Here is a 14,636-nt window from a genome sequence, read left to right as displayed (position 1 = left end):
TTACATGTATATAATAAACCATGGTATCATTTTTTAAAAGAAAATCACTTTTAAAGGTTCTATATAAAAAGTTAGTTTTTGTATAATTTGACGCAATTCAATTTTAATAACCGTTATTAAGTTTGAATGCATTTGAACCTTTTATATCTTTAATAAAACTTCCTTTTATTACTCATATATATTTGGAGTTTGTATAAGTTATAAAAAATCACCATTTTAAAACTTATAATGAAGGATTTCAAAATTTGCCGTTATTAACGATTTTATAAAATCGGGTTTTATTTTTAAAATAATAGCTTGTTACATATTATGTCTAATTTTGAAAACCCAAACTCCATGTGATGTTTATTTTGTCCAAAATTATTTTAGCATGTGAAAAACTAATTTTATCAACCACACAAAATATGTGCATAAACATAACCAACTAATGACATTTTTGTGAGCCAACACAAAAATGCCAAGTCCATTCCTAAAGGGTCATTTAAGGGGACCAAAAATCTTCTTGTAATGTTGTTAAAGAAGCTCCCACTTAAAATTCAGCAACTGTCGCTAAATGGCAACAACCCTTTGTGAACAACATTAGTGACACTTTTCAGAAAATGTCACTAAAAATCATGCACACCTTTTAGACTTGAAAATTGCTCTTTTGTCTTCAAAAATGGTTCCAACTTGATTTCTTGTTACATTTTTGTACAAATAAATTAATTCTAAAAACTAATCTATTACTTTACAAAAATAACCAAGAAAAGCTAATCTATTTAATTATTATATACCATATGAATAAATAAATTATTACAACCATTTTATAACAAAAATAACCAACACAACAACATAACAACATATTGGTTAGTGGCTAGTTTATGCACATCATATACATCAATATACACATCAAACAACCTTTGTTTTTCTAAGACAACTTTAAATGACAAAAGAGGCATAAAACTTTTGTCTCATAAAAAAATAACAATTATAAAGTTGTCATAGAAAATATGTATGAACTTATTTTTATACAAAAACAAGTTATCCATATTCTCCAAAAACTAAGATTTCCAAAAATCAAAAACCTAACCAAACTTGCAAGATGTGTCTGATACCAATTGTTGGGTTTTAGTTCAAAAATAGTTTCATAAACTAGAAAAATATGGCAACGGAAGAATTTATATTTTTTGAAGTAACATAAACATTTTATACCCACCAAGGATCTTCTTGGAAGTTGTAGAAAGATTTAAACACCAACTAAAGAATAGGGTAAAGAAATGACAACCTTTGTAGTTCTTTGGGTCCTCATGGGAGGCTTGGAAGTTGATGAAGAATGTGGAACCTTTGAGACACCAACAATGACTCAACTTGATGTTGATGCTAGTCCAAAACTCTTAAGCTTGAAGTTCATAACCAATATGAACTTCAAGAGAGAAAAATATGTGCAAGTAATCTTCAAGAACTCAAAGTAAAGAAGAGGTGGAGAGTCTCCTAGAGAGCTCTCGACCATGGAGAAGAGAAGAAGGAATGAGCACTCTTTCAAGAATGCAAGCCTCTTATTTATATGCATAAAGTGAAAGTATTAACCATTAGTCCTTAGCACTTTAAGCAAACTTGTCCCCATTGTCATAAGCATGTTTCCCATGCCTTTAAAGCATGATTAAATAAGTCATACACTTCTTTTTATGCAAATCTCGAAAATTTCATAAAGAAGAGGAAAGTTAGTTTAAATTTTATAAACTCAAGGTTTATAAAATATAAACTTTGTCTTTTGAGAAAAAGACAAAAGGTTTTCAACTAGTCCAAAAAGTTGTTCATGACTTATTAATTCATACCATATCAAATAATATAATGTTACTTGCTAATGAAAATTATTATTTCCATGAAACAAATAATTTCCAATTTAATTATAAGAGTTTTATTGAATATTTATTAAAATCAATTTCTAATAGATAATCAATTGTATCAAGTTGTTGTTAGTATGAACCATTAGTATCATATGTTATTTAGCAATATCAATTTGATATGAATCTTGAGCATACTAGATCTTTCAAAGACCTTCTACAAGATGCATGGAGCAAAACTAACCAAAGGGACTTCATTTTTATGTCTAAGGACCCTTCATAGGGTCTGAAAGGACAACTCAAAAAGTCCAGAGCATGCCTTGCTCAAGATGATGCTTTTGGGACCAAAAAGATGACATAAAACCCCCATAACTAGATCTACAAGATTAAGAGACAAAGGTGCAAGCTTTATACCTTGAAAGGTTTGCAAATGGAAGATAAATCCTAGATCTAAGGTGCTTCTTTCTCCAAGTTGAGCTTGATCTTCTTCCTTCCTCTTCAAATCACACAAACACACTCTTTAATGCTTGGAATGTCCTCAAAAGGTGTTTCTAGGGTTTCAAATCACAAAGAGAGGGTAGAGGCTGGTTAGTTGAAGAGAAATGAGGCCATAAAGATCCTTAAATACCACCCGAACCTTAAAAATTAGGGTTTCCATCTTTCTTTATTACGCCTCGCGTACATGAGTGTACACCCAACGTACACACATGCACGCTTAACGTACTTCTCCTACCCAGATTACAAGAATGCCACTAGGGGTTCAATGCATATTCTCTTGGACTTAGGGACCAAAATGTCATATAATAAACTTAAAGGGATAAATTTAGAAATACATGAACATCGGGATGTTACATAATTTGTCTAATAAGCTGTGATTGATTTATACCTTTTTATTTTTTCTTTCCAGATGTCTTCTCTGTTATTTCCTCTTCAGTAATTTCTTTTTCTTTTGGTTTAGTGATCTATGAGATGCATAAATATAAATATAATCAGAAAAGTGCATATGAATCAAATCAAGTAATGATAAATAAACATACATTTTTCATATATATTCTAATCACATGTGATTAAATAAGTATTAATATTTATAATAATTTGTCATTGAAATATACCTTTTTCAACAGTTTTTCTTGGTAATTTTCTTGCTTTTTTCTCTTTAGACACTTCTTTATTTTGTTTTGATGTATATATATATATATATATATATATATATATATATATATATATATATAAAGACATAATTAGAAAATCATATTTGATTAAAACAAAAGCATAAGGTGTTCATAACAGATTTTAATCACATATGATTATAATCTTTTTTGTGACTTTCTAACAAAGAATATTTTAGGATGTTTATGTATATAATCATATGTTAATCACATGTGATTAACAATCTTAAAATATTGTTTAATCACACGTGATGATCATCTCTAATACATACAAGGGAATCCAATCACAAGTTAGTATCATACGTGTTTTATGAATCCTTTTGAAGTATTGATATATATATATATATATATATATATATATATATATATATATATATATATATATATATATTAATATTTATAATCATTTGTGATTGAAATATATACCTTTTTCAGCAGTCCTTCTTGGTGATTTTTGTTGGATTAGTGTCTAAGCTTATAACTATAATTGGTATGTACTTGACCCGACTTGGCATGGTCCATTTGGGTTGTACTTCACCGAAACAATTTATATGGATAGTCTTTTGAGAATAGTATGTTTATGATTTATATTAATATATTATAAGTTCTAATATATTAATATGGAATCATATTATTTAATTAGTATTGATCAAGAATTAATTTAGAATTAATTTAGTGATAAAAAAGGAACTAATTAAATATGGACTCTTATATATATATATATATATATATATATATATATATATATATATATATATATATATATATATATATATATATATATATATATATGGAATGGGCCAAGTTCATTTAGGTTGGGCTAAGCTTTCATGGATAGTCCATGGAGTGTTACCCATGGATCCTATGGAAATGAAAGGTCATGGGTATTAGGGTTTATATGAATGTAACCCTAATCCTCCATACTATATAAAGAGGTCTTTGGCACATGAAATGGGACTAGTGTGTGAGGATACAAGGGTGGGACGATTTCTAGTGTGCATTCTATTCTCTTAAGTTTTCCAAGGTGTTTTTGATGATTTTTTATTCCACTTGAGGCTTCCACACTATTGGGGCTAAGCTCTTAAAGTTCAAGACTTCAAGCTCCATCAAAAGAGAAAACATAGATCCAAGGTTTATAGGGTTGCATGTACACCATAGGAGTGTTAGAATGCTCAAAACCCATCAGTGGTATCAGATCCTAGGCTTGTTTTCATTTATACTTGCTGAAATAGCTTAAAAATCGAAAAGTCTGGCTTTCTGGGCACTGGACTCGCCAAGTCCACTGATGGACTCGCCGAGTTCATGAAGAAATTCTTCCTACTCGGCGAGTAGGTTCATACACTCGACGAGTAGAACCCCCTGACAGCGTATTTTCAACTTTTAAGGCTGAAATTGGAGTAGGAACATTACCCTAAGCTATTTTTGAACTTATAAACCTGGTTTTGATGTGGTAATGTTCATGCTAATCCAATTTCAAAGATAATTGTCATAATTTCAAGATTTGTATTCGTTTTATGTTCATGCTAATTTCTTGAAGATTGATGACTTGAATTATCTTGTTCTTATGAGTTAGCTTAGATTAATAGAAAAGTTATGAGATAATGTGTTTTCAATCCATATTGATCTAAAATTTATTCATAAAATGTGTTTTTGTAACTTGTCCTCAAGTTATATGAAAAGTCACATTTATATTTTTTGTTAAAAAAAACTCATAAGATTTCCATAAGTTATGAAAATGAAGAGTCTCATTTTTAAATGCTTTAAAGTCTTCCATAACTTGTCCTAAAGTTATGGAACTTGAAGAGTTTTTCAATTAAACTACTTTAAACACATAACTTATGGAATTGAAAAGTTTTTTGAATTGTTCAAAACTTGCCCTCAAGTTTTGGAATTTGTAAAGTCTCACACACACTTTAATTCCAAACCCTAGAGTTTTAAAAGTTAAAATTCAACCCTTGTACTTTATTGTATTATAAGTTAATAATATATATATATATATATATATATATATATATATATATATATATATATATATATATATATGTGTGTGTAAGAACAAAGTCAGCCTTACCGTTAGTAGGCCTCATTCACGAAGCCGGTCTATAAGGGGGGTATAAGGTTACTGCCTATAAAATGACAGTTTAATGGGTGTCCACTCTCACCCACCGCTTCCTTGACTGGTGGAGGGTCGTTGGCCGAACGGGTAAGACAATGACTATAATTTTCATTATAAGTATAATTATAAATATTAAGTAACTAAACCTTTTATAAATACCCAATATTAGTTACTTTAGGAAAATGTGAATTTGGTGCTAACCCATGGAATTACACTTTGCACTTTGCTTAAGTCGTTAGTGGAGCGTGTGTGGTTAACCGGCACACTAACTTGGATTTAACAAGGTAGGCAAAGGGTGACTTAATGTTTATCATAGGATCAGTGGAGCGCGTGTGGTTAACCGGCACATCGATTAAGTGATAAATATTAAGGGTACCAAGTATATTTGCATGATTATTCACACCTTGTTTTGTGATCCTCGGCATCCCAGTCACAAAACTTGATAGGGTCTACCTTGAAAACTTGAAAAGTTAAATGAATCTCAATAGATCTAGGAGTTTCAAATCCAATTAAAACCTAATAAATTATTTTGTTTTTCGTGGTGGAAATTGGTGAATCGTCATTCGCCTACCTTCAAATATTCTATAGCTTGGATTACGACATCCCTCTTCCAAGTTATAAAATATTGTGTTGGGTCCTAGCCTTAATATTTCATATTGGGTGTTATATTAAGGACTTAAATCAACTAACTTGAATATCTCCCATATTAGATGTCTCGTTCAGACAACTATGATCTTCCTAAATCTCTTGGAACAAGCTTTCCTAATGAAGATGATGTCCCATGATTGGTTCGTGGAAATCATACTTCTCTTCCTCCACCTCCTCCAATTATTCTCCCTAACCCACAAGTTCTTGAAAAGTTCAAGGTCACTCAAGCCCTATTGGCAACCAAATTCTATGTGTGCTCACATCTTGGAGATAAAGTCACATATTGACAAGCCGGGAGAGTTGGGTATCAAAGTCTTGACAAATTTGGTTGTTCAATCACTTTCTAAGTCACATAGTGAGTTTCCTTTGGGACTACTATGAAACAGACTATTACATGAACCTTAATGATCTTATCTATTTGCTTGGTGCTGCTGAATCAGCAATGATTTGGAGGACTAGTAAAGCAAATTTGATTAGAAGATCAACTTCCCAAACTTCCATGGCAATTGACAATGGTAACATTGGATATCCAGAAAAGCTTTTCTTCCCAATGGAAAGGGATCGGCCATAGTCAACTCGGTTGACCAAATGGTAAAGAGAAAGGCTAAGTTTGAGATAGTCCCATGTACCATTACCAAAGAGTCCATATGGTTCTATTGCTAAAGGAAGGGGCATTGGTTGTGAAGCTGCCCTGGCTACCTGAAAGATCTGAGAGAAGGAAGAATCAAAAAGTTTTACTCTGCTTTAGGTAAGTCCACTATCTAACTTTGTTAAGTTCCTAATTGATGATTCTTAATACAAAATGTGACTCAGTTACATTTTGATGTTTGGCAGGATCAAGCAAAGGGAAGGAAACTTAAAGAAAGAGTATGCTGAATCTGATCGCGAAGATGGATTTCAATCGCATGGTTCGAAGATCGAATTCTTGAGCTACTATTTAGGAGTTATGATAGATTGCTAGAAAATATGTAATAGCATAGTTTTTATTTAAAGTTGCATTGTAAGGAAAAAGTTTTTCCGCATTTTATAAATAAATAAAATTTTGTTTTGTTTTATTTTATATCTCCTTGCAATGACATTCATGGAAAATTGATGTTTGTATGTTTCTAGCAATAATGGAAATGTGAATTTAATTCTTTCATTTGTGGTAGTGTCTAAATTTACCAAATAAGGAAAGATTCTCATCACCCAAGTTTCAATTGGACCGAAACTTGGAATCATGCAAGTCATAAAGTATGATGAATGAAAATCTTCATCTTTGGAAAATTAAGATTAATTCCTTGTTCACATGTATATATGTGAGTATAGTGAAGGACTAAGGGATCGAGTACACATTCTTGTGTACTCGTCAAGTCCACCACAAAAGACCGATAAGAATATTTGTCATGATTTACTAAAGTTTAGTAAATATGGTTATACTTACAAGTTTAAGTATAATTCGAAACATTGGAAAAGTTACAATGTATGGCAGAACGAATGAGAAGAATCAAATTTGGCAGAAAGATAAAAGTTTCTCAAATCTGAAAAGATGGGAGAGTACTTTAGTATCATGGTTTATGATCATCTTAATGATTGTGAGACCATATCACAATTCATCCTCTAGGGACATCTTAGTGCATTTGTTTGACTAAGAAGAGGAATCGTGAATTGTTGAATTGGTTAAATCAAAAGATGAATCGTACTTCGTTCCAAAACTGAGTCTTAGAGTAATACTCCAAGATTGTAACTTGAGTGACATAATCTTAAGAAGGTTTATAACACTTATCAAATGTAAGAGTAAAATGTGTTCTACTCTTGTACATTTGAAATTGGTAAGATGTGATGTTTTGGATAAAACAGAGACCAACTAAGGCCTGTGTGAAGTGTTTGTCTTGATAAGAATCCGCACAAACTCCTGAATATTTGCTTTGTCAAGGATGGTTCTTGACAAGAGAATCTTATATGTCAAGAGGTCAGTGGAAGTCTTAAAGATCTTGAAAAAGTTTCAATAACTAATCAAGAATAAAACCTGTAGTTTATCACTAGCGCACGGCTTGAGGTTCGTAACCTATCGTGTTGACATACTCTTATTTCTGTGCCCATTCTAGCTAAAGTTGGCTTTGCATATGAGTTCTGAGACTTCTCAATTGGTTGCATAACAACTTGGAAGCAATGTCAGACCCTTGTGTTCCCAGGTGGCAAAAAGTTAAGACTGCACAAGTTCGGTCCATATGAGTTTGGATTTGTCACTAACCTCCCCTTGTTGTTATGACAAATTCACATGGATAGGAACACATACACCATAAAATCTAAGTGTCATAAGGTTTCTCTCCGATTCATGAAAATGATGGTGAGGAAACGCTTTCACTATGTGGATTTTAAATAGATAGCAATTGTGATATTTGCATTCTCAAAGTCGTTAGTGGAGCGTGTGTGGTTAACCGGCACACTAACATGGACTTGTGAGAAATGGCAAAGGTCTAAACAATTGAGACTATGATTACGACATCCCTTTTCATAGTTCTAAAATTGATGAGACACACATATGAGTTATCTAAGGGAAGGTGTATGACTGTGATAAAGTTTTATCAAAGCATCTCGTATCAGAAATCTGAACTTTGGTAAGAAAGTCAATAAAATATTGATTTCTAGAAGTCCAGTTGATTTCTGAGTACATGTCAAAGCTAGTGGGAGCATAAGTGTTATGCTAATAATCATCATGTTAGTGGGAGCATGATAATTATAATAAGTGTTGCAAGTTAGCAATGTTAATTATAGAAAACAAAAGTTTCAATTGGGAAAAAGTTGTTTTGCTATAATTAAGGGAGAGGAAATTATACTTCATTTCGAATCTAAAAGCTTAGATCGTGAGATTTTAATCATGTTTAGTGAAGGATATATATATATATATATATATATATATATATATATATATATATATATATATATATATATATATATATATATATATATATATATATATATATATATATATATGAATTTTATGTTGGAATGGCCCAACTTGAGGAAATTCTATATATATTGCGTTCTCAAAATTCGATTATGATTACGGCATCCCTCTTCATAGTCGAATTATGAAAACATGGCAAATAAAAATATTGTAGCAAAAGACTGGTCTAGAATCATGTCTTTATGTGAGACATCATGAATCATGTCCCATGGAGTTGATCTCCATTGGTATACTCTGTAAAGTCTGTTGACAAGTCTTTGTGACTTTGTGCATAATCATTACAGAGGATCAGTTCATATAAGTTTAAAATCTAACAGATTTCGGTAAATGGCAGGAATTTGGAATTCTTGCATTTGCGGTAAGGATTTGGGATTGTGAAATGAGAATCATTGGAATTATGTTCAATCGATCTATTCCACAAAGTAAAGATCATAGACAAACATAGTGTGCATACTTGGTGTATGGCATGACTAGTGTTTAGAAAACATAGTGTACATGCTTGAAGCATGGGACAACTACTGTTTTAATTCAAGTATTAAGTTGATAAATTTAAAACATTATACAAGAATAATGTGTAATCAATATGGTGATAAATAAAAGGTGTTTTATTTATATTTATAAGTTCTGAGACCATATTGGATTCGATTATTCTTGTGTTTCACTTTGCATGTTTTGACTTCCAGAATAACTAGGTCATTCTTCCTGAATGACTAAGTTATTCAAACCATCCACAGTCGATAATACGTTGGAAGTAGGTATTAAGGCAAGACTGTCATGAAGTTGGTTTGTAGATGTCTAAGGTATTGGATATAGCAAGAGTTGCTACAACATTCATGAGTGCTCATAAGTTCTGAGTATTGGATTAAACCCACACTCATTTGAATCACTTCATGGATTTTATCACGAGTGATCATGAGACGATAATATCTTATATTCTTCAAACCTAGAGATATGAGTTGTTGACTATGAGTTGGTCATACAATGATTGTACGAAAACGCATTGGTAACTCGATGTTATAAAACATGCCTTTGTGTATGATTCAACAAGTAGTAGAACAAGCATATGAGTCAAAGTTTATCCATTCCTTTTACCCTTGAAGGGATAAAAGCGATATCTGTGGGCCCCTCGATGATTTAGTGATGACACCCTTAAGTGCTTGGTCAAGCCTGGACTGATTTGATTAGTTCAATTAATCAGTCGTCATAAATCAGAAATCGGGAAACAACAAATGGACAGAGATAATGATTATAATCCATGTCTCAGTCCATATGATATCTAGAATGAAGGAATATATGATCTCTTATCTAATGGACAAGTCATTGACTAAGGTTAGAGTTCGACAGCGGCTTTAAGAGCTACGAATGCTAGTCGGGTTTTGGAGTCATACGCAATAATAGTTTTAGACTTATCCAAGTGGGAGACTGTTGGATTAGTGTCTAAGCCCATAACTATAATTGGTATGTACTTGACCCGACTTGGCATGGTCCATTTGGGTTGCACTTCACCGGAAAAATTTATATGGATAGTATTTTGAGAATAGTATGTTTATGATTTATATTAATATATTATAAGTTCTAATATATTAATATGGAATCATATTATTTAATTAGTATTGATCAAGAATTAATTTAGAATTAATTTAGTGATAAAAAAGGAACTAATTAAATATGGACTCTTATATATATATATATATATATATATATATATATATATATATATATATATATATATATATATATATATATATATATATGTGGAAAGGACCAAGTTCATTTAGGTTGGGCTAAGCTTTCATGGATAGTCCATGGAGTGTTTAACCCATGGATCCTATGGAAATGAAAGGTCATAGGTATTAGGGTTTACATGAATGTAACCCTAATCCTCCATACTATATAAAGAGGTCTTTCGCACATGAAATGGGACTAGTGTGTGAGGATACAAGGGTGGTCCAATTTCTAGTGTGCATTCTATTCTCTCAAGTTTTCCAAGGTGGTTTTGGTGATTTGTGATTCCACTTGAGGCTTCCACACTATTGGGGATAAGCTCTTAAAGTTCAAGACTTCAAGCTCCATCAAAAGAGAAAACATAGATCCAATGTTTATAGGGTTGCATGTACACCATAGGAGTGTTAGAATGCTCAAACCCCATCAATTTCTTGATTGTTTCTCTTTAGGCACTTCTATGTTTTGTTCTGAAATATATAAATTCAGACATAATTCAAAAATTATATATGCTTAAAACAAAAGCATAAGGTGTTCATAAAAGATTTTAATCACATGTGATTGAATCTTTTTTGTGTATATAATAAAATCACACATGATTAAAACAAGTCATGATAATTAAAGCATATAATATTTATAACAAAGAATATTCAATTGTGATTGGATTTCCTTGTGTGTATTAGAGATGCTAATCACATGTTATTAAATCAGATTTTAGGATGTTTATGTATATAATTAACAACCTAAAATATTGTTCAATCACATGTGATTAACATCTCTAATAAACACAAGGAAATCCAATCACAAGTGAGTATCATATGTGTTTGGTGAATCCTTTTGGAGTATTGATGAATACATATATATATATATATATATATATATATATATATATATATATATATATATATATATATATATAATGATTTGTGATTAAAATATACCTTTTTCAACAGTTTTTTTTATTGATTTTCTTGCTTTTTTCTCTTTAGGCACTTCTATGTTTTATTCTCAAATATACAAATTCAGACATAATTAGAAAATCGAATGTGATTAAAACAAAAGCATAAGGTGTTCATAACAAATTTTACTAACATGTGATTAAATCTCTTTTTTCTATAGAATAAAATCACATATGATTAAAACAAGTTATTATAAATAAAGCATACAATATTTATAACAAAGGATATTCATTTGTGATTAGATTTCCTTGTGTGTAATAGAGATGCTAATCAAATGTTATTAAATCATATTTTAGGATGTTTATGTATATAATCATATGTTAATCACATGTAATTAGCATCTCTAATGCAAACAAGGGAACCCAATCGCAAGTGAGTATCATATGTGTTTTGTAAATCCTTTTGGAGTATTTATATATATATATATATATATATATATATATATATATATATATATATATATATATATATATTAATATTTATAATCATTTGTGATTGAAATATACCTTTTTAAACAGTCTTTCTTGGTTATTTTCTTGCTTAATTATCTTTAGGCACTTCTATGTTTTGTTTTGAAATATATAAATTCAGACATAATTAGAAGATTATATATGATTAAAACAAAAGTATAAGGTGTTCATAACATATTTTAATCACATGTGATTGAATCTTTTTTGTATATATAATAAAATCACATATGACTAAAACAAGTCATGATAAATAAAGCATACAATATTTGTAACAAATAATATTCATTTGTGATTTGATTTCCTTGTGTGTATTAGAGATGCTAATCACATGTTATTAAATCAGATTTTAGGATGTTTATGTATATAATTGTATGTTAATCACATGTGATTAACAATCCTAAAATATTGTTTAATCACTTGTGATTAGCATCTATAATACACACAAGGAAAACCAATTACAAGTGAGTATCATATGTGTTTGGTGAATCCTTTTGGAGTATTGATATATATATATATATTAATATTTATAATTATTTGTGATTGAAATATACCTTTTTCAACAGTCTTTTTTGTTGATTTTGTTGATTCTTTTTCTTTAGGCACTTCTATATTTTGTTCTGAAATATATAAATGCATACATAATTAGAAAATCATATATGATTAAAACAAAAACATAAATTGTTCATAACAGATTTTAATCACATGTGATTGAATCTTTTTTGTCTATATAATAAAATCACATAGGATGTTTATGTATATAATCATATGTTAATCACATGTGATTAACATATGTTTATATGCATAAAAATCATAAAATATTGTCGCATTTGATTAGCATCTAGGATACAAACATGGAAATCCAATCACAAGTGAGTCTTTTATGTCTTTGGATTCACACAAGGAAATCCAATCACAAGTAAGTATCATATGTGTTTGGTGAATCCTTTTAGAGTATTGATATATATATATATATATATACATATATATATATATATATATATATATATATATATATTAATATTTATAATCATTTGTGATTGAAATATACCTTTTTCAGCAATCTTTTTTTGTTGATTTTCTTTCTTGTTTCTCTTTAGGCACTTCTACGTTTCCCCTTTTTGCTGTTTTTTGGTGAATCCTTTTGGATTAGTTGTTGTCTCTGTATATTTTTTTTTTCGTCTGGTATGCATAAATACAAACAATATTAGAAAATCATATATGATTGTTCATAACAGATAATAATCACATGCGATTGAATATATATATATATATATATATATATATATATATATATATATATATATATATATATAAAAGATGATAATCACATGTGATTAACCCAAGTATGGTTTTTATGTATATAATTATATGTGATTTTAATCAAATAGTAACATTAGTTTTTAGCAGATGTTACTAAATGAGATATTATCAAAAACTCACATATATTATTCTAATCACATGTATTTACAATCTATGTAAATCATATATGATTTAATTTCTATAAATCCTTTTGGATATTATAACATCAACAAATCACATATAAGAATTTATCATCAAATCACATGTAATTATAACATATGTAAATCATATATAATTTAGTTTTTGTAAATCCTTTTGCAGATTATAACATCATCAAATCATATATGATTGAACATCGTCATAGAACACAGATGATTTATCACCTTCGTTCATAGTTTTAAGATCTTTCTTCTTTCTCGAATATTTTATTTCAAACGTTTTAGTAACTTCTGCAAGTTCAAACAGACTTCATTTACTTAATACATGAATAACATAATACTAAATCGATAAAATAATCGTTAATAGTTGTAAAATCGAATATTATTAAACAGAAAACCTTCAATAACTTGTTCGACATCGAAAACTAGTGTTTTAGTACAATAAAACTTTTGAATAAATGCACATTTCATGTATATTGATCTAATAAACAGTAGAAAAACTCGATATAGTTGTAAAATTGAGTGCTATCAAACAGAAAACCTTCAATAACTTGATCAGGGTTTTCGTTCAAAAAAACTTTAGAATAATACATATTTAGTGTTTATTGATCAAAGTTACAGTAGAAATACTCGATAATCATGAAAATCGAGTGACATTGACGAAAAACACATCAGTATGAGTTTTGATACCTTTAGATGAAGGTTTTGACGACGAGTTCGCTGTTTTCGACGATATTTCAAGTGTTTTCGTGATTGATTCAAGAAAAATTGATGAAAATGTTTGCGTTTTTGTTGAAAATCCGTTGAAATGTGAGAGAGAAATGAGGTTTTTGGGTTGAGAGAAAGAGGGTTTTGAATCTTGATTATTGAGGAGACGTGATGTATGCACACGATCTAGCAGTTGCAGGGTTGATTTTGATATTTATGATTCTACCCTCATCGTTTTTTGAATGCTGTATGTTTGCATCCAATGTTTAAACTAATTACAAAAATGTCACCTTTTAAATTTAAATGTGATTTTTGTTCTCAATTGTTCTCGAAATGAAATTGTTCTCGATTGAACGGCCCTATATATATATATATATATATATATATATATATATATATATATATATATATATATATATATATATATATATATATATATATATATATATATATATATATATATATATATATATATATATATATATACCTTTTATTTTTAAGTTATGTAATAAATTTATCTGTCTATTGTTTCCTATTTATTTGATATATCGAAAAGACAAAGATACACAGATTTATTTTCCAATAAATGTTGCAAAGGCAACCCATCAACCACA

The sequence above is a fragment of the Lactuca virosa genome, chromosome 3, assembly GCF_052849685.1.
Source record: "Lactuca virosa cultivar CGN04683 chromosome 3, Lactuca_virosa_CGN04683_v6, whole genome shotgun sequence".
Taxonomy (NCBI): Eukaryota; Viridiplantae; Streptophyta; class Magnoliopsida; order Asterales; family Asteraceae; genus Lactuca; species Lactuca virosa.
The sequence above is the reverse complement of the archived record's forward strand: the minus strand, read 5'-3'. Positions refer to the sequence as shown.